General features: G+C 36.5%; 1 long non-coding RNA gene across 1 annotated transcript in view; it reads left to right on the forward strand.

The window, feature by feature from the left end:
* Positions 1 to 26,350, forward strand: part of LOC149131571 (uncharacterized) — a 415,346-nt gene that overhangs the window by 372,423 nt on the left and 16,573 nt on the right. The gene's annotated exons all lie outside the window — the stretch shown is intronic.

Genomic DNA, 26,350 nt, shown 5'->3' on the forward strand with positions numbered 1-26,350 from the left:
CTGTGCGTCATTTGCTCTAACATTAAACTGGGTAAGAAAGAGAGGAAAAAGTTAAACAGACTCGATGTGCTTGTACGTCTGTGTGTATCAATGAGAGAGAGAGAGAGGAAGAAAGAGTGAGTAACAGAGAATATATGAAAAGAGGAGGTATACATGACTGTAAGGATATTAAAATGTAAAAATCACAAACAAAAATAATCGCCTGAAAAATGAAAGGGAGGCAATTAATCGTGTAGAACGTGTACACCTCATAAAATGTTATAAATTACAGCCTTTAAAATCCACCGAGGAAAAAGATCACACACAGACACATACACACTAACGCATTCTCCTTCGCGCGCACGCACGCACACACACACACACACACACACACACACACACACACACACACACACACACACATATATATATATATATTTGGGTGTGTATGTATAAAATTTCTTACGTAAGTACGTACAAACATATACATCCGTAAAATCAAATTAAAGGCGGCCTGTGTAATTAAGCGACTTAAACATGTCATGTGTCCAAAGAGAGGGTAATAAATAATCCATCATTTTAACGATGGTGTGTCTGTGGGAAGGAGAAAAATTCCTTGAGCTGCGTAGTGTATGGTACTGAATTGTTAGACCTGTAATGAAACGGCTGGTAAGTCTGGATTGCCAGGATGCCTGTCGTTGCGGTAGATTTGTCGAATACAGACACAGAGAAGCGAGAAGAAGAGCAAGATAAAAAGAGTGAAATATATTGACCGATAGTTACACAGACACACAGACTATTATAGAAACAAGATACATATAAGGAAATAAGGGGCAGGATTCAGAACGGAGACCGAGTGGAAAATTCTCACAGTTTTTTCTGTGGACCGCGCGCCAACGAAACATCTGTTAGCCCCCATTCCTTCTCGGACTCTCTCTCTCTCTATCTATCTATCTTTTTCCCTCTGCTAGAAATAGCAAAGAAATAGTCCTCAAACTGAAACGTAGCTTCACAACATAAAAGCTCCACCTGATAAAAAGCTGAGCGTTTGGGCATGTCTGAAATCAGTTTAGGTAATGGCTGTGCTCTTTCAAGATTAACCTGAAGTAATACTACACACCAGAATGGGACTAATGGAAAAGTGAAGATACACTGGACACACACGCACGCACGCACGCACGCACGCACGCACTGTGTGTGTGTTTATGTGTGATTATTTGTGCCTCATTCACTTCATGGCATATGTATTTCGTTTTGGGATATTCTGACGTGAGGGAAACTGAGATTATCCAGAACAAGACATCATTAAAATAACGACTATGCATATGCTCATCCTAGGCAGCTCATTATGTTGTCGAATACTAAGTTGCATCTCGGCACTAAGCCATTCTTAGGCCACTCATCTGGTAATTAACAAAATCTTCATGCACTCATACACATGCACATCTGCTTAGCTATCGATCTATTTATCTTCCTCTCTCTCACCTTGCTGTTTCTCTCCTTCCACTCCCTTACTCTCTCTATGCCCCTCTCTCTGTATATTTAAATATTAGAAAATAGCGCTATTGAGATATTTTAATGTCGCCAAAAGTTTCCAATTAATCGGTTAACGTAAATGTTTTCTCTAGTCTTCTAAATATAGAATAAAATTAGAATATTGCGAATGGCAAAAAATTACATAACATTATTGTCACATTGTTTAAATGATATTAAATCATTAAGAAAAATAAGCACGCACACGTGTTTATGTGTACACACACACACACACACACATATATAGGCATGCCCAGGCAATTGGAAATAAAGAGCCAGCTATTTCCCAAAGGTAAATATTCGGTTTTTGGGCAGTTCGTATAAATTTGAGAGGAAACGGGAAATTGATATAGTGGCTTGGACAACATAGCTTATCTGTTGAGCGCAGTGTTATTTTCAGCCATAAAATCATTACATCAGGTTTATGGCACGAGTTCAGTAGACTTGTAATTGCGTAACGAATAGAAACTTTCGTTTTGTATAATCTTTTTTACTTCTATAAAGTATGGTAGACTTTATTGTAAGGAAGATTGAAAACAAACTCGCATACACACGCACACTCACTCGAATTCACACACACACACACACACACATACACACACACACACATATATATATATATATATATATATATATATATATATATATATATATATATATATATATATATATATAGGCACACACAAATAAGCATATGTATATAGCTATTTTGTAAATATATGTACGTTATACACTTCGCAGAGGTCGGTTTCTTTCGCACAGATAATTGTAAAACATTATTAAATTATTCGGTGAAAACAAGAGAAGCAGCCTCCTATGTTAGCTGAATGGGTTGTTCCAAATCGTTTTCCCGTCAGATATATATGTAATTTCCCATCTCTCTCTTATAGACCACTGGCCATTTCACTTTGATGTAATTCACATTTTCAGACATTTGTCATATCTGCAAATGTGACACTCCATTTCCTGAAAATAATTCATCATATTTACATATTTCATACGATTGCGCTTCAAATGGAAGCTAAACATCTGTTTCTGTTAGCCTCGTATTCGTAAATAAATCTGAAAGACCACTTTCACCAAACCTTATTTTTTGTTATACACAGCTGCTTAGATTAGCTACAAGCACCTTTATATTCGACGAAAATTCTTCAGTCACAGATTTTTTTTTCATCCCCTGAGAGAACTTCCATCTCGATTTATTATCTGATCAATTTACCATCAAAATAACCCTTAATAATATGTCCTTATTTCTCACAGAATTATATCTAGCTAATTCTTTGTATTTTTATATTGCGTCTTGTTACAACACAGAACATCACTAGTCTCCTTGTATTCAACCTTTTCACTATATCCCTTAATATACACAACAGAAAAATAGCCTGATGTTTTGTGATCACTTCTCATTAATCTCAGCAATCACTATACACAAAACGTATTGCATATTCTCACATTCAGATAGCAAAAAAGGCCTCTCGAGTATAAAAATCGGAACTATATTTTGGAGATCCTAAATATTCAGATCATATTCTTCAACAATGCAAATAGGATTGCTACGGTTAATGCTCTCGAATTAATGCTCCACTGCTTCAGCTATCTTGTACCAATGAATAAATGAAGGCAAAGCTTTTGCAGGCGTAAACAACAAAAGGAAACTATTGTGAAAGCCTTGCATTATGTTTAAATATTTGCAACGAACGGTTTGAATCCAGTGATGTCTCATTGGCTCGGAACAGATTTTTTAGAATTCAACAAACTATTTGATATTTATGCAAATGAGGTTTTGGCCTGGGCAGTTCTGATTGTCTTTATTCTATTATTCCTCCTTGTATCCCAATATTTCTCGATTCCCAATTTCAATTATTTCTGAGGAGATAATTATAAAGCATCGGTAGGTCGTTGCTAATATGCGAATTATGAACGCAATTAAATTGAGGAGCAATTCTTGATGTTTTCAATTGTTCATATTCCTTATAAAGACTGAAAATTTACATATGGGAAGTAAAGCTCAATTCAAACGTAATCCTTCACATGAAGAGGGAGGAATGGGATGAGAAATAGTTTCAGTGGTGAAGAATTATAATTCGGAGTCCGAAAGTCATTCTGAGAATCTTTCATAGAAAAATTTTATAGTATGCCAGGAATGAAGAAAATGAAAATAATTCGCGTTTGTATTTAGGATAATTTACATAAATCTAACTGGAAATATAATTGTGCTGTTTTATATTTTATAGAAATAATTGCTTGACTTTCATTGAGAATATGAAATAATTATTGCATGTTCTGATAAAAATTTTTGCGGTAACTTACATAATAAAAGAAATTATGTAAATTAGATTGAAATCTAATTTATAAGTGTTAAAATGAATTAGATGAATACACGTCATCTCTCTAGAAAAAGAACAGGTTACAAAATAAAACAAATAATAATAATGATAATAATAAAAATAATAATTATAAAGTTGTTGTTGAAACAGGTTTATGAATAATTTTGAATTAATTATCTCCTGTACATTTAGGAAAAAGCAATAATTGTGGTGTCACGCGAAAAATTTTAAAGGTATGACACTTGCGTGATAATCCAATATGGATTACTTTTCAATAATCGCTATTTTGTGTTTTTGTTTTTGTAGAATAACAGGGTTCGTAAAGTTGTTCGTTTGTCTCATTTTGTATGCATATCTAAAATATTTGTAATTGTAAAAATAAAGAAAAGACCTCCATTAAGATCAAATTTTTCGATCATCGGAACTCATTAAGTTCCGGTGTAAGTGGCTGAGTTCACCGCATACATATGTAATATTGAATATATTTCAGGAAAAAAAGAAGAGTTTTGATGTAATGGGGATTGGCAATGGAATTCAAAGTAATACTTAACCAACATGTTTTCAAGAGTTTTCCTTCAACAACTAGATGTAATCCACAGGGCCAGTTAGTGGAAACGAACCTACGAAAGGAACATTTAAATTCCACCAAACATTTAAATGAACCATTCGTAGGTTCGTTTTCCCCGAACATTTAAATGAACCCGTTGTTGTGATTGATACAGTAGTTTTCAGCCATATCTTTTTATTATCTGTATATAGGAGGTATTTTTATAATTATATTGTGAACATAATATCTGCCGATATACTGTATTCTGAAGAGAATCTGGCAATGAAAACAATGCTTGTATATATCACGGATATGTAACTGATGAGAGGAAAAAAGTTGTGAGCTGCTGTCCATGATAATAAATACCTAAACCCACTGATACGTGTGTACATATATGTGTGTGTGTGTGTACATATATGTGTGTGTGTGTGTAGATATATTCATATTCTGAGAGACACCAATTCTAGAATGTACGCACATATGTACAAATGTGAGTATGAAATCATATTTTTAACCTTTAAGTACGCACTCAAACTCACATACGCAAGCATACACACATGTTTATATATATATATATATATATATATATATATATATATATATATATATATATATATATTTATGTATACACATACACAATAACTCAATCACTAATTCAAACATAAAAACTCTTGCGCAAAACACACACACACACACACGCACACACACACACACACACACACACACACACACACACACACACACACACATATATATATATATATATATATATATATATATATATATATATATATATATATATATATATATATATATATATATGCACATTTCCATCGATTATTTCTCCATATTTTTGTCTCTATTAACGCTATAAATCTATAAATGTATAGCTACTTTGTTTCTCGACTCTGAACTTTCCGCTATTTAGTTCCTCCCTATTGCTCCTCTGCTTTCTAATCCAAAATATCTGTTTACTCCGTTATGCAAACGAAGGTCACAACTTTCTCTCTCGCTAAACTTAAGACTTTCTAGATTATTTGCCTTCCACGTACGTAGTCGTCCATGAACCATGCGATGCAATATTTCACGCACCAATGAGCACCTTATTCACAGAACCATAGAAGTGAATAGAATAAGTAGTTTTACGGATTAATAACAATTTGCAAAACAAGAAAAGAAAAAAAAACCCCAAAAAACTTATGATATATATATATATGTTATATTTATAAATGTATGTACATCTACATTCACACGCACACACATGCACACACGCACGCACATGCACACACGCGCACACGCACATACACACCACACACACGCATATATGGGTGTACGTGTACGCGTGTGTCTGTTTCTGCGATTGTTCGTTTGAGCTTGTGTTTATATCTGCCTATGAGCTTAAAGTCTAAATATATATGTGTGTATCTCTGTGTGTACGTGTGTTCATGCGCTCACGTGGCTGCATACGTTTCTAATTGTATATATATATATATATGTGTGTGTGTGTGTGTGTGTGTGTGTGTGTGTGTGTGTGTGTGTGTGTGTCTTACAATGTATATGTTTGTCAGCGTATCCATGGCATGCGGATACAAACAGATGTACATATATACAGATATTAATAGGCGCATACTAGCAGCGCACACACATATACGCCCGCGTTCACATGCAACCAATGAGGACAATATGAATAAGGTAAGGTTGTCTTTAATATTTTTCTTATTCTTCGAATGTACACATCAGTTATTTCCTTGATATCTGCAAAACTTGACTGAGACACAAGTAGAGAATGGTACTGAGAAATATATATACATGTGTGTATGTGAGAGAGTGAAATATATGTATGTGTGAGATATATATATATATATATATATATATATATATATATATATACACATATATGTGAGAGAGAGAGATTTATAAGGAGATCTAGCGTACATCTGAAGAATATAAACGAAATGCATAAAGAGTGTAAAGAAAGCAGAAAGAAAAAACGTGAAAGATATGGTAGTACATTCGCATATATGCAATGATGTGTGAACAGTTGTCCGTCTTTTTTATGTGAGACGTCTTAAGTGTAAAGAAGATGAGAGAGTCTAAGTGGGAAACGGTGAAGAGAAGACATCTGAAGTACACAGAAGCAAACAGACGAGATGTTGTGAGAGTCAACGGCATGTAGACAATCTAGATGGAGCTCTTCTGTTTTCTTTTCTTATTTTTTTTGTTATTTTCTCGTGGTGACATTCTGGGGTTGTAGTCCTCGAATACACTCACTCTTCTTAGGAGCTGACTTCAGTTCTCGTTGATGAAATGTACTTCGGCTACTATAACTATGCATACACGTGTGTACCTACCTACCTACCTATCTATCTATCTATCTATCTATCTATCTCTTCTCACGGACGTGCTGTCACATCGGCTGCGAAGGTAAACGTTTATTTGACCTTTTATTGCCCATATTTTGTTGGAATTTTTGTATATAAGGTGTGTGAAGCACCAAACTTTCTTTTTATTGTGTTTTCAAGGTAGGAATTGGCCCTTTAGGGGCAGTTTCAACCTTTTTAAAATTATATATTTTCTTCTCGACATTGAAAAATGTCGAGAAACATAGTCATAGAACGCTGGACAGAAACTTTAATGAACGAACATTTTCCTAGACTTGAGACGCTAGGAGAACAAAAAAATAAATCATGCACGCGCACACACACCAAAACAATAACAGACATCGAGAAAAAGAATGAAGCAACAGATTCTAAAGTCAAAGCTGTCAACGTCATCGATACTGTTAAAAGCCCTGTCACCACCAACAACACCAACAACAAAAACAAAACTGTAACCAAGGTTACAAAACCATGCGTAAAAACCGTCACAAATATCTCTGATGTAAGCACCTTTGCTGCTGACGCCATCATCACCACCACCACCAACAACAACGATAACAACAACAACAAAAGTAGCAGCAGCAGCAGCAACAGTTCAACTCAACCTTTACTCTCTTCACAAACAGCAAGCGAAAGAGAGGAAGGAAAAATGAACAGAAGCCACAACACCACAACCACCACCACCACCACCAACAACAACAACAAAAACTTTGCAGACATGCTAAAACAAAAAAAAGAAACTTTACATTTTACAAACAAAGAACTTATAGAGACCAGGTCCCTTTTTTCTACGTCCGGACAAAATTTAATTTTACATACCCCAAAAGAAGTGAGAGAAGACGTGGAAAAAAGAACCATCATTTACAAAATAATAAGAAAAAGTAAAAAATTAACAAATCCAATTACAAAAACAGAAATTGAGAAATGTGCCAAAAAAATCATGAAAATTAAAGAATATATAAACTGGGGTTTGCAATTTAATACAGTACAATTTCGTTTCAATAATGAAGAAGAGGCGAAATTGTATAGTATGGAAGCCTTACAAAATGATGAACTAATCATGGTCCCATACTACATGGGACAGAGAGTGAGTAGAATAAAAATAAATAATGTCCCTCCGGAAATTGAGTCCAAGTGGATTACTTCGGCGATATGTTTTCATTTGAAAACAATAAATGTGTTAGAAACCACTGTTGTTCATAATAACAGCTGGACCGGAAAAAGCATTGAAATTTTGATCCAGATGGATCAAGATTCACTGGAAAAGTTGCCGAATGTGATTCACTTGGAAAATGGACAAAGCCTCTATGTGGTGGCGGAGGGTAAAAAACCGCTTTGCTACCTCTGCGGAAGCCAAGAACACCTAATTTCAAAGTGCGTTTTGGCACAAAAAAAGAAACAAGAACAGTTACAACCAAAACAAAAAATAAATAAAAAACAACCTTTGCTACCAACACCACCAAACCCACAAGTGATCATCAACAAAGTAAACCAAACGACATCACCATCAACACCAAGAAAAGAAAAAACACCACCACAATCAACTCCAACACCAAAACCAATTAGGGAAACAACACCACCACCAACATCAAAAGATAGACCAACACCAATACCAAGAACAACAACGAAGAAAACAAACATCAACGAAGAAAAAACAAATGCAAAACCTAAATCCCCAACAACACACACACCACACAATACAGGCATAGAACCTGATGCCTTGCCCTTACCCCCCTCTGATCTGTCGGACTTTTCGTCAAACGATGACAGTCCAGTGGAATGGCAGATAGCCACAGGGGGTAAGAGAAAAAGATTAAAAAAGACAAAACCAAGCACAAGCAAAGCAGGGAGGTACACAAACCCTGAAAGCCCCTTACAAAACCAAACTAACACCAACACCAACACCACAAAAACGCATACAATGCTCTCGGCCATAAACACAAAAGACATAAAATTAATGGAGTATATTGCATATCACACAAACATATGTGAAGATGACATGAAAACAAACAATCATCCAAGAACAACACCACCAGAACATATAAAAATATTACATTTGACACCAACACAGCACCACTCACTCAAATCCCTCTATCCAAATGCGGTAGGGGGTTTCCAAAAATACCTCTCTAAAAAATTATACAAAGACTTACTCATAGACACTTCTAAGGAGGAACAGTGTAAAACTGTCGAAATGAGTAAGTAACCTTCTCTCTCGACTCTTTACACTTTTCGACTAAATTATGCTTAAAATAGGTTGTGTAAATGTACGTGGCTTGGCGTCAGCTTGGAAGCAAGGATATCTTCTAAATGACATCAGGTCACAGAACATAGAAATAATAGCTATCAGTGAAACCAGACTCAGTAACCCGCGGACCCTAAAGTCCATGTTTGGCGGACAATTCGACATTTATTTTTCTCCCTGTCTGCCAAACATGGGTGGTGGTGGTACCGCGGTGTTTTTTCGAAAGAGTCTGAACCTAAAAGTAAGGCCAATATTCCTAGACCCGGAGGGTAGGCTGGTTGTCGTGGACGTCGATGGTACAAACGGATGTGCTTTCCGTCTGATGGCAGTGTATGCACCGTCCTTAACGGGTCGGGCGGATTTCTTTAGACGTCTAGAGTTTTTCCTGGGAACGTCAAGACCTTTACTATTAGTAGGGGACTGGAACGCTACCTTGGACACGCATCTAGACTATGTGGGAATGGATAGGAGTAGAAGGGGATGTAAGTGCCTTAAAGACCTGCTCAGACGTTTCCATTTGTCTGACAGGTTCCGACTCGACTATCCGAACGTGCCAACGTGGACTTGGACAAACCGCGTCGGATCGTCGAGATCGTATCTAGATAGAGTTCTATGTAGGACAGCGGATAGAGTTAGTGTAGGATGTCCACAATTTAAAATAGTCAGCTACACGGATCACAAATTTGTGACGTGTACGCTCGACTTAGATAAAACACATAGGCAGGGTCCCGGTTACTGGAAACTGAACGCTTCGCTCTTAGCGCGGCAAGTTTACAGGAACCGGATTAACGAATTAATTAAGAGGGCGTTAACAGGAGCCATCGTTAACAACCGATGGTGGTTTGCCCTGAAAATAGCAATTAAATCGGAATCTATTAGGTTTAGTAAAGAACTAGCGATAGATCGAAATAGAATAGAGGGAGACTTAGTCAAGAAACTAGAAGAGGCACTTACAACTGGCAGCGCAACCAACGTTTTGGCAGCGAGGATGGCCCTCGACCAACACCTCAACGCCAAACACGAAGGTTGCGTCGTCAGAGCTAAAATGCGTGCCTTAAGGAACGAAGGGATCGAAGCTGCGCGAGAAGCCCGGGTGGCGGAGGCGCAACGCGGTGACAGAGCCACTATTCGGTCTCTAATTGATGAACAAGGATGCAGTTTACTCGAACCCGAAAGGATGTGTGGGGCCTTTCAACAGCACTTTGCTCGACTGTTTGGTGCGAGCGGTGGGTCGGAACGCAGGATGGACTTCAGTGCCTACCTGACTGGCCTGCCGCGGCTCACGGCGGGAGAAGCAGAGTGTTGTGAGGGTCCCATCACAGCTGCTGAAATAAGGGATGCTATGGCGGGCTGCGCGAGGGATAAGTCGCCTGGATTGGATGGTCTACCCTACGAGCTGTATTGCCAAATGCCAGACTTGTTTGGAGACCTCTTGGCATCAGTCTACTGCAACTGGCAACAAAACGGGAGAATTCCCAGTTTCGTGAGCCGAGGTGCAGTGACATTGCTGAAGAAAGACCCAAACAAGGGGAATTTTATAGATAATTTCAGGCCCATCACTCTGCTCAACGCAGATTTGAAAATTTTGGCCAAAGTAATAGCCGAGAGGTTGGCGCTTGTCATCGATAAACTGGTCGACAAGGCGCAAACATGCGCAGTGCCGGGCAGAAGCATCCATGACAACCTCCACCTCATGCGCTACATCATGGACAGGGTAGTTAAGGATCCTGGCATGGGTGGGGCGTTGATCAATTTAGATCAATCTAAAGCCTTCGATAGGGTGGACCATCGATACCTGGCGGCCGTCCTCAGGGCGGCTGGCTTTGGTCCCGTTTTCCGCGGTTGGATCGCTGCCTTGTATAGCGGCATCCGATCGGTAATTCGGGTGAACGGTCACCTGTCAAAACCTTTCGACATCAAGCGTTCGGTCCGTCAGGGATGTCCCCTGTCGGCGCTTCTGTATGTATTGACGCTCGAACCACTACTGCGGAAGCTGGCGACACTGAGGGGTATCCCACGGGAGCTGGGTTGCGGGACGAGCGTGTCTGCATATGCGGACGATGTCACCGTCATAGTGTCGAGCGAAAAGCACGTCGAGATGCTAAGCGAGACACTTAAAGAATACGAAACGGTGACAGGAGCAAAACTTAACCCGGAAAAGTCGGTGGGTTTGCTACTCGGCACCTGGAGAAGCAAGCCTATACCGTCCAACAGTGACTCCGTAGTGGGACGCTGGACGGACGGACCGGTTAAACTGCTCGGGGTCTGGTTCAATCCGGACCTCCAGATGGATAAGAACTGGGACGAAATCACCAGTAGAGTAATCAAACTCAGCCAAACATGGGCCGAGAGAAAGTTATCTCTAAAAGGTCGGGCGGAGGTGGCTAATGCGTATATCGCATCAGTCATTGATTACCGCCTGACCGTCGTACCTTGTCCCAATGCCACCATCACGAAACTAGAACGCATACTCTTCCGCTTTCTGTGGAAGGGTGGCGTTCCGATGGTGAGGCGATCCATTTGCTGTCAACAACCGTTACATGGAGGACTGGGGATGCCGTGGTTAATGATGCGCAGACATGCGCTGAGACTGCGGCATCTCTGGAACTTCATTGAAGACGGTGAACAGGTGTGGGCGCCGTTTGTGAGGCTCGCCTTCCCGCAGCTCGTCTCACTCACCGAACTGCAAACATGGATCAAAAAGAGACCGAAACTGGGCGATTGGCACCGCGAGTGTCGCCAAGCTCTACAACAGCTCTGCCGTCCGGGATCAAACTTGTGCAACTTACAAACGACCAATGCGTTCTATAGAGGACTAGTGGAGGGGAGGTCCGACGACACTCTCGGGGCAAACCTGGGTGTCGACGAGAAATTCCTAACTCGCCTTTTCAAGACAACGTTCGGGCCGGGGCCTATGGATAATTTCCAGAGATCCCTGGCTTGGCAATGCTATCGGGACGCACTACCAGTTCGAGAGAAGGTCTACAGACACGGTTCGAAAACCACCGGACCGACCTGCCCGAGATGCGGTCAGAGCGACGAAACCGTTCTGCACGCACTCGTGCAGTGTCCAGATATTTCAGAGCTGTGGACCTTCGTCGAACGGCTGCTGTCGCGTGTGGGACGAGCCCGCTTATCGGCCGAGTCTATCGTGAATATTGTTCCGCCACCTTCCTTTAAACGGGAAGGAAAAACGGTTTACGTAACACTGATAGCTATGGCGAAAGAATGTGTGTGGTGGACGCGTTTGAAAGGTTTACAAACAAACACTTTCCTCTCTGGTCAGTCCCTCGTCAACTTTTTCAAGTACCACTTGAAAAGGAGGATGAGGATAGAGAGGAAAGCGTTGTCGAATGAAAGCTTCAATAAAAAATGGGTAAATGTGGCAAAATTGGTGAGTATGAAAGACGACACCATTTTAAGCATTAATTTGTAACAAAAAGAGAAAACGAGAGAAAAGGTACTTACTTTTATGTACATTTTGAACTGCCTGAGGTGACCTTGGTGCTTTTTTGTAGGTTTTTCACTCCAAGGATACACCTAAACTGTAAACAATATTTATTCCCGTTTTTGGGAAGATTTATAATTTTTGTACACCACACACCCCAACGATTACAATCCCTATTGATTTGACTTTTCTTTGTGTGTCCCACCCAGCCCACCTCGAAAATGAAAAACTCTACGCTTGTATTTCGTCCAATTTCTGTGTTCAGCCCTGTGTGGCTATAATAAAAACATATCTATCTATCTATCTATCTATCTATCTATCTATCTTCCTATCTAGCTAGCTAGCTATCTTCCTATCTAGCTAGCTAGCTATCTTCCTATCTAGCTATCTATCTATCTATCTAGCTAGCTAGCTATCTTCCTAGCTAGCTAGCTATCTTCCTACCTAGCTAGCTAGCTATCTGCCTATCCATCAGCTATCTGTCTACATATCTATCTAGCTATCTGTCTATCTACTTGTGACTTTTATCCATCTATATCTAATTACATTCTCCCTTTTTAATCCCCTCTTGTGAGGAGGGATTCTGCGACAATTAGCCTACTGATTTGGACGGAATTGCAGTACCAATTACGATTAGGGTTTTATAATGGAGGTTACCCCTTTGTGTAACCTCTCTCATGAGTTTGACCTACTAAAACTTAATGGCATTTTATATTTGCCCCTCTTCACGTTCATTGGTTTGGATTGTACAATGGTGATAGCCCAGCAGAATATCCTATATAACAGAACATGAACAGCCTAACCGCTTACAAATGTAGATATTAATTAAACGGAAAGCGTATGTGACACAGACTGTCGATAAATACGCTTTCAAATATGGCGGTAGCCAAAAGTCTAGATCAATAATTCGAAACAAAATATTAACCATAAATTATCCAAATAACGTCACCCATATCTATATTGACTCCAATCACCCACTGGCCAAACCTGAGGGATTTGGTGTTGAGATAATATGAAGAGAATCTCGTGAATACTCTGGCAGTGTGATTCGCAAAATAGCAAGAACCTATTGTAATGATGGGATAGTAGATACGGATGACTTTAGTGAAGAATTTAGAAACTGACGATGGGTAAGCTTATATCCATCGTATAACATCTGGTTTAACTCATCATATATCCAAGAGGTTATATTACAGTATAAATCCAATGACTCTGTCTACCTACGTAATCTGAGATATGATGGAAAACGAATATTGTCATACGAATTTTTGTCAAGCATTTGTATTTTTCAAGGTGTTTAAGTTATTCAATACAAAGATACAGTTATAGCAGCATTTTTATTTACGATGTGCATACTTTCCATTACATATATCAAAAGTGACTTTCAAATATTTAGGGCTGTGTCTATTTCTATGAATATTAATTTAGAAGTAGACGTATATGCAAACAGGACACATATTTATATACACATAAAAACTTACATACATATATACGAATACACACGAATATTATATATATATATATATATATATATATATCAAACACCTGTATATGCCGGATAATATATCGGTAGAGATGTGTGTGATTCTATATATGTACATGAACTGAAATGGCTGTGCAATATGGTTGTCTTTTACGAAACCATGTATACCGTAGCGGAGTCACAATAACCTTTAAGAACATACGTATTTATATGTTGTTTTTCTTTTTCATACAGTAATAGATTTACATTCATTTATGTGTGTGAAGCTATCATCGTAAATCAGCGATCTGCCAGTGTTTCAATATCCCATTATGAACATCCTCTAGTCTGTCTCTATCTATCACTGTATATATATATATATATATATATATGGGTAGAGAGACAGAGAGAAAGAAAGTCAGATAGAGGAATGGAAGCATCAACTGTAACACTTTAAATATATACTTATATACATGCGTTCACATATATCTTTCTCAGTACACAGATAAAGTCTTGCACACATTCGAGCATGCACGCACGCAAATACACAAACACACACACACACATGCACGCAAGTACGTAGAAACAGTCACATATTCGTTGGTTGCATGTTATGATATAGGGTTTGCTAACATTTATTTTTCCCGCCTAATGGACCACATTGTGGAACGTCATTTCAGGAGCTTTTATGATGTGACAGATCCCCTTCGACTTCAGTAGTTCGCTCCTATGCACTATTTCCGGTTAGATGGACGTAGCTAGGCCAAGTTGAAATATCTCAGTAGGAAATTGTATGAACACGAAAGCGACAAATTGAACACATATGGACAGTAAAAACACAAACAGGATTTCACTCCAATGGATATTTGTGCAAGCTTTCGGAATGATAGGCACTTCATCGGGAGATAAAGACGTGTACTGAATGTTAGTCAAATATATACATTTGAATAGATATTTGTATATATATAATCATGCGTACATGTGCGTGTGTGTGTATTCCACGTGCTCTTCTTTGGATCTGAAAGTATGCATATGTGTCTAAGCATATATATATATATATATATATATATATATATATATAACGCGTTTGCGATGCCTACGTGTCTTGTATATATGAATGTAATAGGTGTTTAGAAACACACGCACATACGTCTATACACTAGCATATGTATATTTATATACTTATATTCATATCTGTATGTGTATATATATATATATATATATATATATATATATATATATATATATACCGAGGCACGCATTTATATTTATTCGTCAATCAATCAATCAATGTGTGTATGCATGTTCTATCTATTTATCTATCTATCTAACTATCTATCTATCTATCTATCTATCTATCTATCTATCTATCTATCTATCTATCTATCTATCTATCTATCTATCTATCTATCTATCTCTGTATCTAAATATATTATGCATAGAATTATTAGTGGCAACTGTCACTGCTGATGCATTGCTGTTCCTTGCCTCTCTCAGATTTGATACGTTTCTTCTTTTTGACGGCACCATAAAACCGCTTGAATGAAAACCTCAGCAGAAGACGAGAACGACTTGACATTTTAATCAATATGTACTTCAAAACACTGACCATATTCCATAGAATATATTGGCAGGGCCTTTTCTGTAGAGGTGACGTATTTAGGTTTTCAATATGACGATTTTCCCTATAAAATTGGTTCCGTATTAATTCTTGGTTAGGTGTAGTTACTATATTTCACATTACTGTTTCATTTTTGAATCCATTAGCGAAACCACTAAAGTTAGTTACATTGAGCACACGCACACATAATCATATATATGCATATGTGTGTATGTGTGAGTGAGTACATATATGTATATATATATATATATTCACATACATAGACATACATCTAACTATCCCATACATACACACTCATAAACATACATATATACGTGGAGGAAATAAGCGGAAAGGAGATGAGAAGCAGTGATATGGCCGCCCCTGATGACACACCAACGGAAAGTTGTGACAGACCAGGCTTGAAACCCCAGATGATCACTGGATACAAACTGTTGCTGCTGGCCACCGCTCCATTCAGTTTTCTGAGTGGGAAGCAAGGTCCTACCGATAATATTCACACACACACACACACACACACACACACCCACATACACACACGCACAGGCGTGAAATTTTGCTTGAGGTGACTCGTCGATTACATCGAACTCGTAGTTATTTTATTGTCCCGGAAACAATAAAAGGGCGAAGACGACCTCGGTGACATTTGACCTGATGGTCGTAAAGACAGAAGAAATTCCGCTCATGACTTTTGTTTCGCGTGCTCACAGAGTTGCCCGTTCACAACTTTTAGAAATCGTAACAATAATGATTATGATGACGATGAGGATGACCATATATACTGACACTGATGGTATTGTGACAGTGGTTCATGATAATAGTGTTGAGGATGATTGGATGTTTTTGATGTTCTTGTTTATATCATTACTACTCAAGATATTTCCGTTATTATTTATTATAATTATTGTTGTTGTTATCATTCTTTTTATTCTTCCACTCCTTATCTATTTATCATTATTGTTATTATTATTATTATTATTATTATTATTATTATTATTATTATTATTATTATTATTATTATTATTATTATTATTACCATTGTTGTTCTTATGATTGTAGTTTTTTTTTTCTTTCCCAAATTTGTTAGCGGAATGATTTTTTTCTTCTTCCAGTATTTCTTCTTAAACCGAATGCATTCAACTATCGTTTAATCCTCTTACCAGTATATGGCTGTCAACAAGTTTACAAATCTCGTGCATATATTTACCCTCACACACATCAGCAGACCTATATACACATACTGAAACGAAGTAAAACAATACATAAACCCACTACGAATATAACGCTGAAACGCAGAAGATGCCATATATACGTACACACACATATGTTTCATTTCTTTGTAAGCATCTCCTTATATATGCAACAACACAAATATTAATAAATGCCTTATTAAATAGCATTTGTATGTATGCAAAATATATATACATATGCAGATAGCAATACATATGTTCATATGTGCAAACTGATGGACGTAACAGTATAAATATATTTATATAGAACAGGTCTCCATACGCTTAATTATTTATATAGACACACAGGCTTATATAAACACATAAATATCTGACTCGACAATCTCGCATTCATTGATGCACATATGGAATGTCGGGTTATACTAGCTTATAAGAATTTCAAATCTTCACACGCATATGTGTACACACACACACACACACGCAGAGGCACACATTATAAACAAACGTAGAAGCTCTGAGTTGGTGCTTTACAGAAAATAAAGTAAATCTCAACGAAGAATAGCTCTGGAAAATGTCTAAAGGTTTGCTAAATGCCCTTAGAAAACAGAAACATTGGCCAGTGAGTGGCTACAGAGAATCCGAACCCTGTCTCTTTCAAATATATTTGTGTGTCTGCATTCATAATATAAATAGCATGTCAAAATAGCATTCCATCATTTTATTGTTGCTAAAATAAGTACCAGTTGTCTACTGATGTAATATTTATATATATGTAAGTATGCGTGTGTGAGTGTGTTGCGATGTTCTTATTTTTACTGTATTGAAAGTGTTTTACGTAGGATGTGTGCGATACCTAGTAGTGCAAATTTCTGTATGTTATATATACTTGTAAGTCCTGGTGTTTTCGTTATATGTTTGTTTGAATATTTTTTATCATACCTAATGCGCCTTCTATGATAGGAATTGTTACAGTTTTTAGAATCCACATTCGAGTTACTTCTATTTCCAAATCTTTGTATTTTGAAAGTTTCTCCTTTTCTTGTAGAGAAACATTGACATCTGTTGGTATTGATACATCAATTAGAAAGGATTTTTTCTCGGGGATCTCTCGCAACTATATCGGGGCTATTACCATTAATTTCTCTATCTCTGTGTATTGGCATATCCCAGATTATTATTATTTATTTATTTATTTATTTTTCCCATTTCAACTTCATCATTACACTTATCTTGCATCCCGCTAATATCATCACGATTTTCATTATCAGCACAATATTGGTCAACATCGACGTCATCGAATTAATCTCGACCCCCTGCGCTTGCCGTTATCATGACTACCGCACCCCCACTCCTTCCCCCACACGACCATCATCATCATTTCCCCCCACAGTCATCATTATCATATTGCGTTGTTCTTTATAACATTACTGCAAAAGAAAAAAAAACATTACTACATACGTATAAAATACTTTTTGTTGAATGAAAGAGAGAAAATGTTTTCTCCTGGCTGCAAAGTTACTACTACTACTACTACTACTACTACTACTACTACTACTAATACTAATACTACGACTACTAACTACTACTAATAATAATAACAATAGTAATAATTAGTATAATAATAAATACAAGAAATACATGGAAACGAATGGAAGCTCCTCGGCAAAAAATATCTGAATGTATTACTTGCTATAATATTGTTGTTTTATTTTTAAGAGAATAAAAACAATTTTGTATGTTTTATGTCTGTCTATGTTTGTGGTCTTTGTATCAGTCCCAAAAAATATCCACGTTCATGCAGACACCCACAGACACACACACACACACACACACACACACACACACACACCCACATATCTATATTTATGTGTGTATGGATGTATGAACCCGGTACTATGTGGTTGGGAAGCAATATCTATAGGCTCTGGCATAGCTCTCTGGTAAGAAATTTGCTTCTTACATAGGTCTGGCTTCAGACCCCTACTTTGTGTATATATATATATATATATATATATATATATATATATATATATGTGTGTGTGTGTGTGTGTGTGTGTGTGTGTGTACACACTTACAGTTTATATATCTATGTCTTTGTCTAAGTGTTTGCTCTACACTTGTTTTGTTTACTTCGTCGTAACTTAGCAAAAAGTGATGAGATAATAATTACGAGGTTTATTTAAGGTAATACCGTGATCGATGTCTTCGACTAATCACAGTTTGGTAGTAACCCATCATTGATGCAGTGTAATAACAGAAATAATTAAGAGAGAAAGCGTTTTTCTCTGTGCTTATCGTATAGCTGGGTATGTGTTTTTGTTTGTGTGGGTGTTTGTTTGTGTGCGTGTTTACACACACATATATGTATATGCATATATAGTTATCAGTTATCATTGCTGGAGAAATAGATGTCCTATGCGAATAGAGATATACTTAGACTAATAAGGAAGTCAAACAGAGGGAGAGGGAGAGAAAGAGTGAGAGAGAGAGAGAGAGTATAAGTGGAAATATCAACATCAGATAAGTATTCAGTGGACACTTATGATAAATTGACATATGCATATTTTATTACATACATTTGTAAACAATATGGAAAAATAATAATGTAAAAAATCACGACATAAAAACAAGATAGATAGCTATGAAATGCTTTCTTTTTCGTAAAGATAATATGAATGTGGTAGAATTACAGCTTTTGAGATTCAATATTTGAATAATTAATGTACTTAGCGAATTAATAATAGTGCGTAGCAAGGAGAGAAAAACTGGATTAATTAATAACATAATTTCTGTCAGTGTTATAAGGTGAGATAAATGCGGAGTTAAATGCGCCTCCGAGGAGAACAGAATAAGCGCGGTATAGTTGCCCCTAATCGCTGAATATATATTGTTCGTGTATTAAGTTTTCTGCTCCTTGTTAAAATATAGTGATATTGACTATACTGTTTTTGTTATACGCTTTTAATCTGTATAGCCTAACATTCGTACGTTAACACATGTAATCAATCATAAAGAATGAGAGTAAATATTTTGCGCTATTTAACACAAACATTAAACAAATAAATGACATTAATTCTCTCAAAATGCTTAAAAGCGCAGAAAGTTGTCAGAATAGAGGCAAAATGAAACTTGCACATCGTTGCACAGTTTTCTTCTGAACAAACAAACTGACACTCCGTCGATTACATTGGCAAATATTCCACTTGATTCGATCAAAAGAACAGCCTGCTCATGAACTTAGCGTGTACTCTACAAAGACGCGCAGCAGTAACATAGTTCTCATAGAGATTCAGCGTGTTATAGAATGCAACAGTGAAGGCGCGTGGCTTAATGGTTAAGGAATTCGGCTCATGATTGTAAGGTCGTGAGTTCAATTCCAGGTGACGCGTTGTGTCCTTGAGCAAGACACTTTATTTCATGTTGCTCCAGTCAACTCAGCTGGCAAAAATGAGCAGTACATGTATTTCAAAGGGTCGATCTTGCCAAACTTTGTTTCACTCTGAATCTTCCTTAGAACTACATTAAGGGTACACGTGTCTGTGGAGTGCTCAACCACTTGCACGTTAATTTGACGAGCAAGCTATTCCGTCGATCATATCTGCTGGTACCCTCGTCGTTGTAACCAACGGAGGGCTCATTTTAAAAGGAGTTACTGTGGTTAAATCTTCAAAAGGAGTTACTGTGGTTAAATCTTCAAATATTTCAACACTGCTGTTATTAAAGACACTGGTAATGTGACTGATTTTTGCATGTAACTGTAGAAAGTAATAAAATAGTAAATTTAGAACGAACTAGCAGCTGCAACTTCGTTTCTGTAGAAGCAGGAAAACTACGCGAAATTGACCGGATCAGCTACTTTTGTTAGGAAAATATCAGAACATGAAAGAAAGTCTTCACCAATACAGAATGTCCTCATTCTTTAAAGGAATTTAATAATAAAAAATGCCACCTGTGACTGGTTGTTCCTCCATGTGTATATCAATCTAAGTGTTAAAGTGATTTATATTTTTATTATATCGTTCTTCAAAGAGTAAACTATATAAATGTGCGTGTATCTATATAGGCATAAATTCTGTACACACGTATGCTCAAAATGATGCACCTTCGTTCAACGAAGTATGAGGAATAATAGCCACAAAATTCTCAGTAATTTGGTAATTAGATAAAGAAATTAGCTTGGAGACTTGCACATGGTCTTTTACAAAGAGGCACTTGAAACTTTGAAACCATTACACAAAACTTTGCCTATGTCTTGTCAGGCACACACACACAAAGAAAGACTATAATATATACATGCGCAAATGGAGGAATGTTCAATATCCCCGTCATTTCGTTCTTTCCTCTTCCGCGTTGTATTTAAATTCTAAAATTGACACCTCGGATTCCGGATGTTTAAAAACAGACGAAGTGATCTGAAGCAGATATGACTGCTATTTCAGACAAATCGACCGCCCCCTCCATTTCTTTCTACTGATATCCATGATACTCTATATCAAATGATATCCATACTTACTAATGCTACCAGCACCTATTAATGGATATTATACATAACAGAATATATATATATATATGTATATATATCATATTATGGTATACTTGGGCATCGACCAACAATTAATGCGTATTTACACGTAATATACATCAAATTACCGTCGTTTGCAGTGCTTAAAATAACTGGAAGGAAATATGTATTAGATATTCCATTAATCATAATTTATCATATATCGATTATATTACCATATAGTTCATTTGGCAACAGCGATTTAAATTGTTCTACTAGATTCTATTAGATTTAATGAAAATCAAAAACAAAGAAAACAAAAACCATATGTCACTAATGAGTAGAAAAAAATGAGTAGGAACAAACAACAAAAAAACGCAACTCACCTTCTAGGAAAAAGCATGCAAGTGTGTGTCTGTGTGTGTGTGTGTTTAATCATGAGGTTTAGAAACAATATTGGCGGCATTCCAAATCAAGTAAGCATCAGGAGAAAATCAATGAATGGCATTAAATGTTATAGAACAATTGAAATCATTCACGTATTGAACGGCGCGGCAAAAAGGCATGTAAATCACAATTATTGCTACTGTGTGCCTCGGTACGACGATGCCTCAGTAGAAACGACTCGCCATCAAGAGCAGATTTGAGTATAAGAGTCACAGCCACCGTTCTTTCGGTTATGTTGTGCATAGTGTCCAGTTACTCATATAGATATATATGAGTTAGTGAACAAACGAAAGAAGGACAATTAACCAATTTATTGGGAGGTACATGTAGGGATCAAAACGGTTTGATTCAAATTCCTTGGTAGTCTTGAGTTTCAAGCGTGGCGCTAGTCGTTAGCAATTTTGAATTTGAATGACAGAAGTTGATTGTTATTACCGTGAAGTGATTCGATTGTGCGACGAATATTTTCTACTGCAGTTCAAATAAAAATCGCGAAAGCTTGGTTATAAATGCTCGAGAGATGTAGATTTAAATGTCGCCTGTTGTAAGACCGCAAAAAACACTTCTCTACTCTGACTAGCATACTACGTTAAGTGATGTGTGACATTGGGTGTCCCATGTTGAACGAAAATACAGAACTACTACTGTAGCTAAGTTTGGTAAGAAAGAGATACATAGACTTTGATTGAAAACACATTAGAAATGAATGCTTTTCATTGATATTTTCTGGACCTTTTGCGTCATCGTGCCAACCCTATTTTCCTACCAACATTTAAATTATGCTGCCAGGGTATCTAAATCAGAAAGAAACATTTGTTCCCAGTTTCTCACCAACTTTCATTGTACGTGTGAAAACATATGTGCTTAAATTTTACCTTCCTTTCTCCAGACACAGAAGTCATTGTAAAACGCCATTGACGCAGCCCTTTTCCTACTTTTTAAACCACACACGAACACACATACACTCACACAAGTGACAAACAGAATGCTAATGCCTTCCAGAAAAGCAATTATCATAGAACAAAATCGTATTTCGTTTCCCTCATATATCTGACAAGAATCTAAATTAGATATCTATACTGACAATCATTACTGTTGGCAAAATTGGCAGTTTAACCAGATCGCCTTGAGCAGTTGAATTAACTAGTATAAATTAATGTTTAATAATAAACAGCAATATTAGACAATCTTATATTCCAGTAATGAATGCCAAACATTTGTAATAACAGATAATTATTTAAGAACCCACAGTTGCCATTCAATTGTCTGACTATTTTTGCATCAGGTTTTTAGTCGGCTTATATTACTACGTCGAAATAATTTCTCCGTTATTATTCAGATCGAAATTTCGCATTGAGCGTGGCCAAGTGGTTTGGCTGTTTCACTCACTATCGCAACCCTTGAGTATCAAAATTAAAGTCACCAGACGGACCAAGATCGCATAGGCAAAGCAGCAACGGCTGTGCGGATATTAAGAATGAAAACTAGCCACACATGACACTGCAAATGCAATCTTCTTAGATTACAGACGTTAGATTGGCAATCACGTGAATAATTGATGAAGTAATTCTAAGCGATGTATTGCAGAGATATTGGACATTTCGTTATTGACAATACATACATGTATGGATGGCCATGCAATAATAAAATATTTATTCATGTAAAATAATGGAAGAGAGTATTATTATTATTACTATAATTATTACTATTATTATCATTAGTAGTAGTATCAATGGCAGTAGTTGTAGAAGTGCGCATTTACAATATTGAATATGTGAATATCACACGGTATTATGTAGTGAAAATGTTTATCAGCATGGCGGAAATTAAAAACGAAATGACGAGATACATGATAAAATATACATATCCTAATAAAAAAAAAGAAACATTGAAACGCACAATAAAAACAAAGTCACTCATTATTTCAATTGTTGGGTATGATTGGTGTGCGTGCGTGTGAATATATATATATATATATATATATATATATATATATGCATATATATGCATACATATGTGTAAATATATGTATATATATGTATACAAATACGTATATATATGAATATATATGTATATATATATGTGTGTATATATACATATAAGTACATATATGTGTATTTATATATATATATATATATCAGATTGTATATTTATATGCGTGCATATATGGAAGAAGGGATGATTTGAAGCGTGTAGATGGATGTGAAATGAGAATTTCGAAATTAGTTCAAGATGCCGAGAGCAATCCTACGTATATCGATCGTCATACTAAAGCACTCATGCATAAATTAACAAGTTTACATGCAAATTAGCTCGTATGCACAGATAACTTCATGCAGGCACCTACGCATATATATATATATATATATATATATATATATATATATATATATATATATATATATATATATATAATGTGTGTTTGTGTGTGTGTGAAGAGTAATACATCTATATTTGCTATTGAGAAAGACTACGCAAGTTTAAAAACCTAGTTTATATAGCACATACGCACACAGAGGAATCACAACACAAGTTTACGAAGTTGATTATAATTCACTGATATATATATATATATATATATATATATATATATATATATATTGTATTTACAGAGAGAGAGAGAGAGAGAGAGAGAGGGGGGTGAGTGCACATATGAAAAATGGTTGGTGATGTCGTTAGAAACACAGTAACTTAGTAACACAGGCGGCGAGCTGGCAAAAACGTTAGCCGCATTTCATCTGACGTTACGTTCTGAGTTCAAGTTCCGCTGAAGTCGACTTTGCCTTTCATTCCTTAGAGTCGATAAATTAAGTACCAGTAATCGACTAAATCCCTTTGTCTGTCCTTGTTTGTCCCCTCAATGTTTAGCCCCTTGTGGGCAATAAAGAAATCAGTAACTTAGTAACACAGTTAATTAATAACACAGAAATATATAAAAATTACGAATATTATATATACGTAAAGTAATCCCTCGACTATTGTTGAGAGAGTCCCCGTCTACCTGCTTGGCGTGTTATTCTCATCCTTAAGTTCCTTCAAATGCTCATGTACTAGCAGTCCTTTGCAATTAGTTACAAAATAAAATTTTTGTCGGAGACGAAAGCATTAACTTTTCTGGTAAGTATTATTTGTTGCAACTTCAACAAACCAGCCTGATTCTGATTATTTTCGCCCATCCTCTATTAACCAGCTTTGGGATATGTTCTAATACTAAATTCTTCAATTTGTTTTTCACTTTCTCACTCCCAGTAAGCCATATCGCTCTCTCTTTCTCCCACTTTGCCTTTCTTTCTTCCTTTCTCTCTCTCCCTAACTCTCTCTTTCTCTTCCATTTGTCTCCCTTTCGGTGTTCCTCTCACATTCAACGTGCCTTGTATTATCTCGCTGTGAATCAACTACCTGCTGGATACACGTAGACTTGTAGAGCCAATGATTGTGAGGTGATATCTAGCAAAGAATTACAGTAGAAAAGGCTATATTGATTTATCTGTCAGCGGAAGTTTCATAGAACCAATCTCCTGTTTATTGGCCTCTTTCTATTCTAAAGAAATAACTGAAAACAAAGTGTAAATAGAATGGAAGAAAAAGAACTAAGTACAACAACAATAGAAAGACGATCACCAACGACAACAACAGCAACAGTATTAAGCATTGCAAGTAAAGTCCTACGCTTCGTTTAACAATGGGAAACATACATAAGAATGACATGAAGTCGTTTATTCATTGTCTCTCTCATTCTCTCTCTTTCTCACGCGTTCTCCGTTCCTGTTTTTCTATATGTCTTTTTTGTCACTTTGTCTTACACATTTACTATCGTTTAATGTATGAGTGCATGTATATACCTGCGTATATAAACGAGTAGGGTATGACACCATGTACAAGTCTCGTGCACGCGTGTGCATGTATAAATAGATGTAAACCCACACACACATATATATATATACACATACATATATATGTTGATGTATGTATGTTTATACATATGTGCATATATATATATTTACATATATACATATAAATGTATATATGCATACATATATATATATATATATATATATATATATATATATATATATATATATATATATATGCATACATACATATATATATGCATAAACGTGGATACATGCATCCGTAAATGTACTTTATGACAAAAAATGTAATCTAGCACGTGCTGTAAATCAACGGCAGCAGAAAAGCTCATTAAATAACGAACACCATCCATGACACAAGTCACAGCAAAAGCAGGATTTCATTATGTTTTTCACTAAATAAAATACGGGTATATATAGTCCTATACAATTATCACTTTTTAATATTGTCTCCATAATTTATAGTTTCATCAATTGTTCTCACCCATACAATGACGACCGTATATTGTCGGGAAGAATTCTTTTTTAATATTCTATATGCATTTTTTTCTGTTCTCGATATGCATATTTTTTATCACTATTTTGTAGTTAGTAGTTATTTTTTTCTTTTCCCGATATTAATGCATGACAGGGTTACACCAGAAATTGGCTTCGTATCAATTTTTTAAAACGAATTGAAATGTAGAATGGTTGTAGTAATCTTGTGAAGCACTCATTTCCATAAATGTATAAGTACATAGACACACACACACAGATGAATCTATCAATCCATTCATCCATTTACACTCCCAGATACACAT

Source organism: Octopus bimaculoides, chromosome 20 (genome assembly GCF_046866305.1).
Source record: "Octopus bimaculoides isolate indiv1 chromosome 20, ASM4686630v1, whole genome shotgun sequence".
Taxonomy (NCBI): Eukaryota; Metazoa; Mollusca; class Cephalopoda; order Octopoda; family Octopodidae; genus Octopus; species Octopus bimaculoides.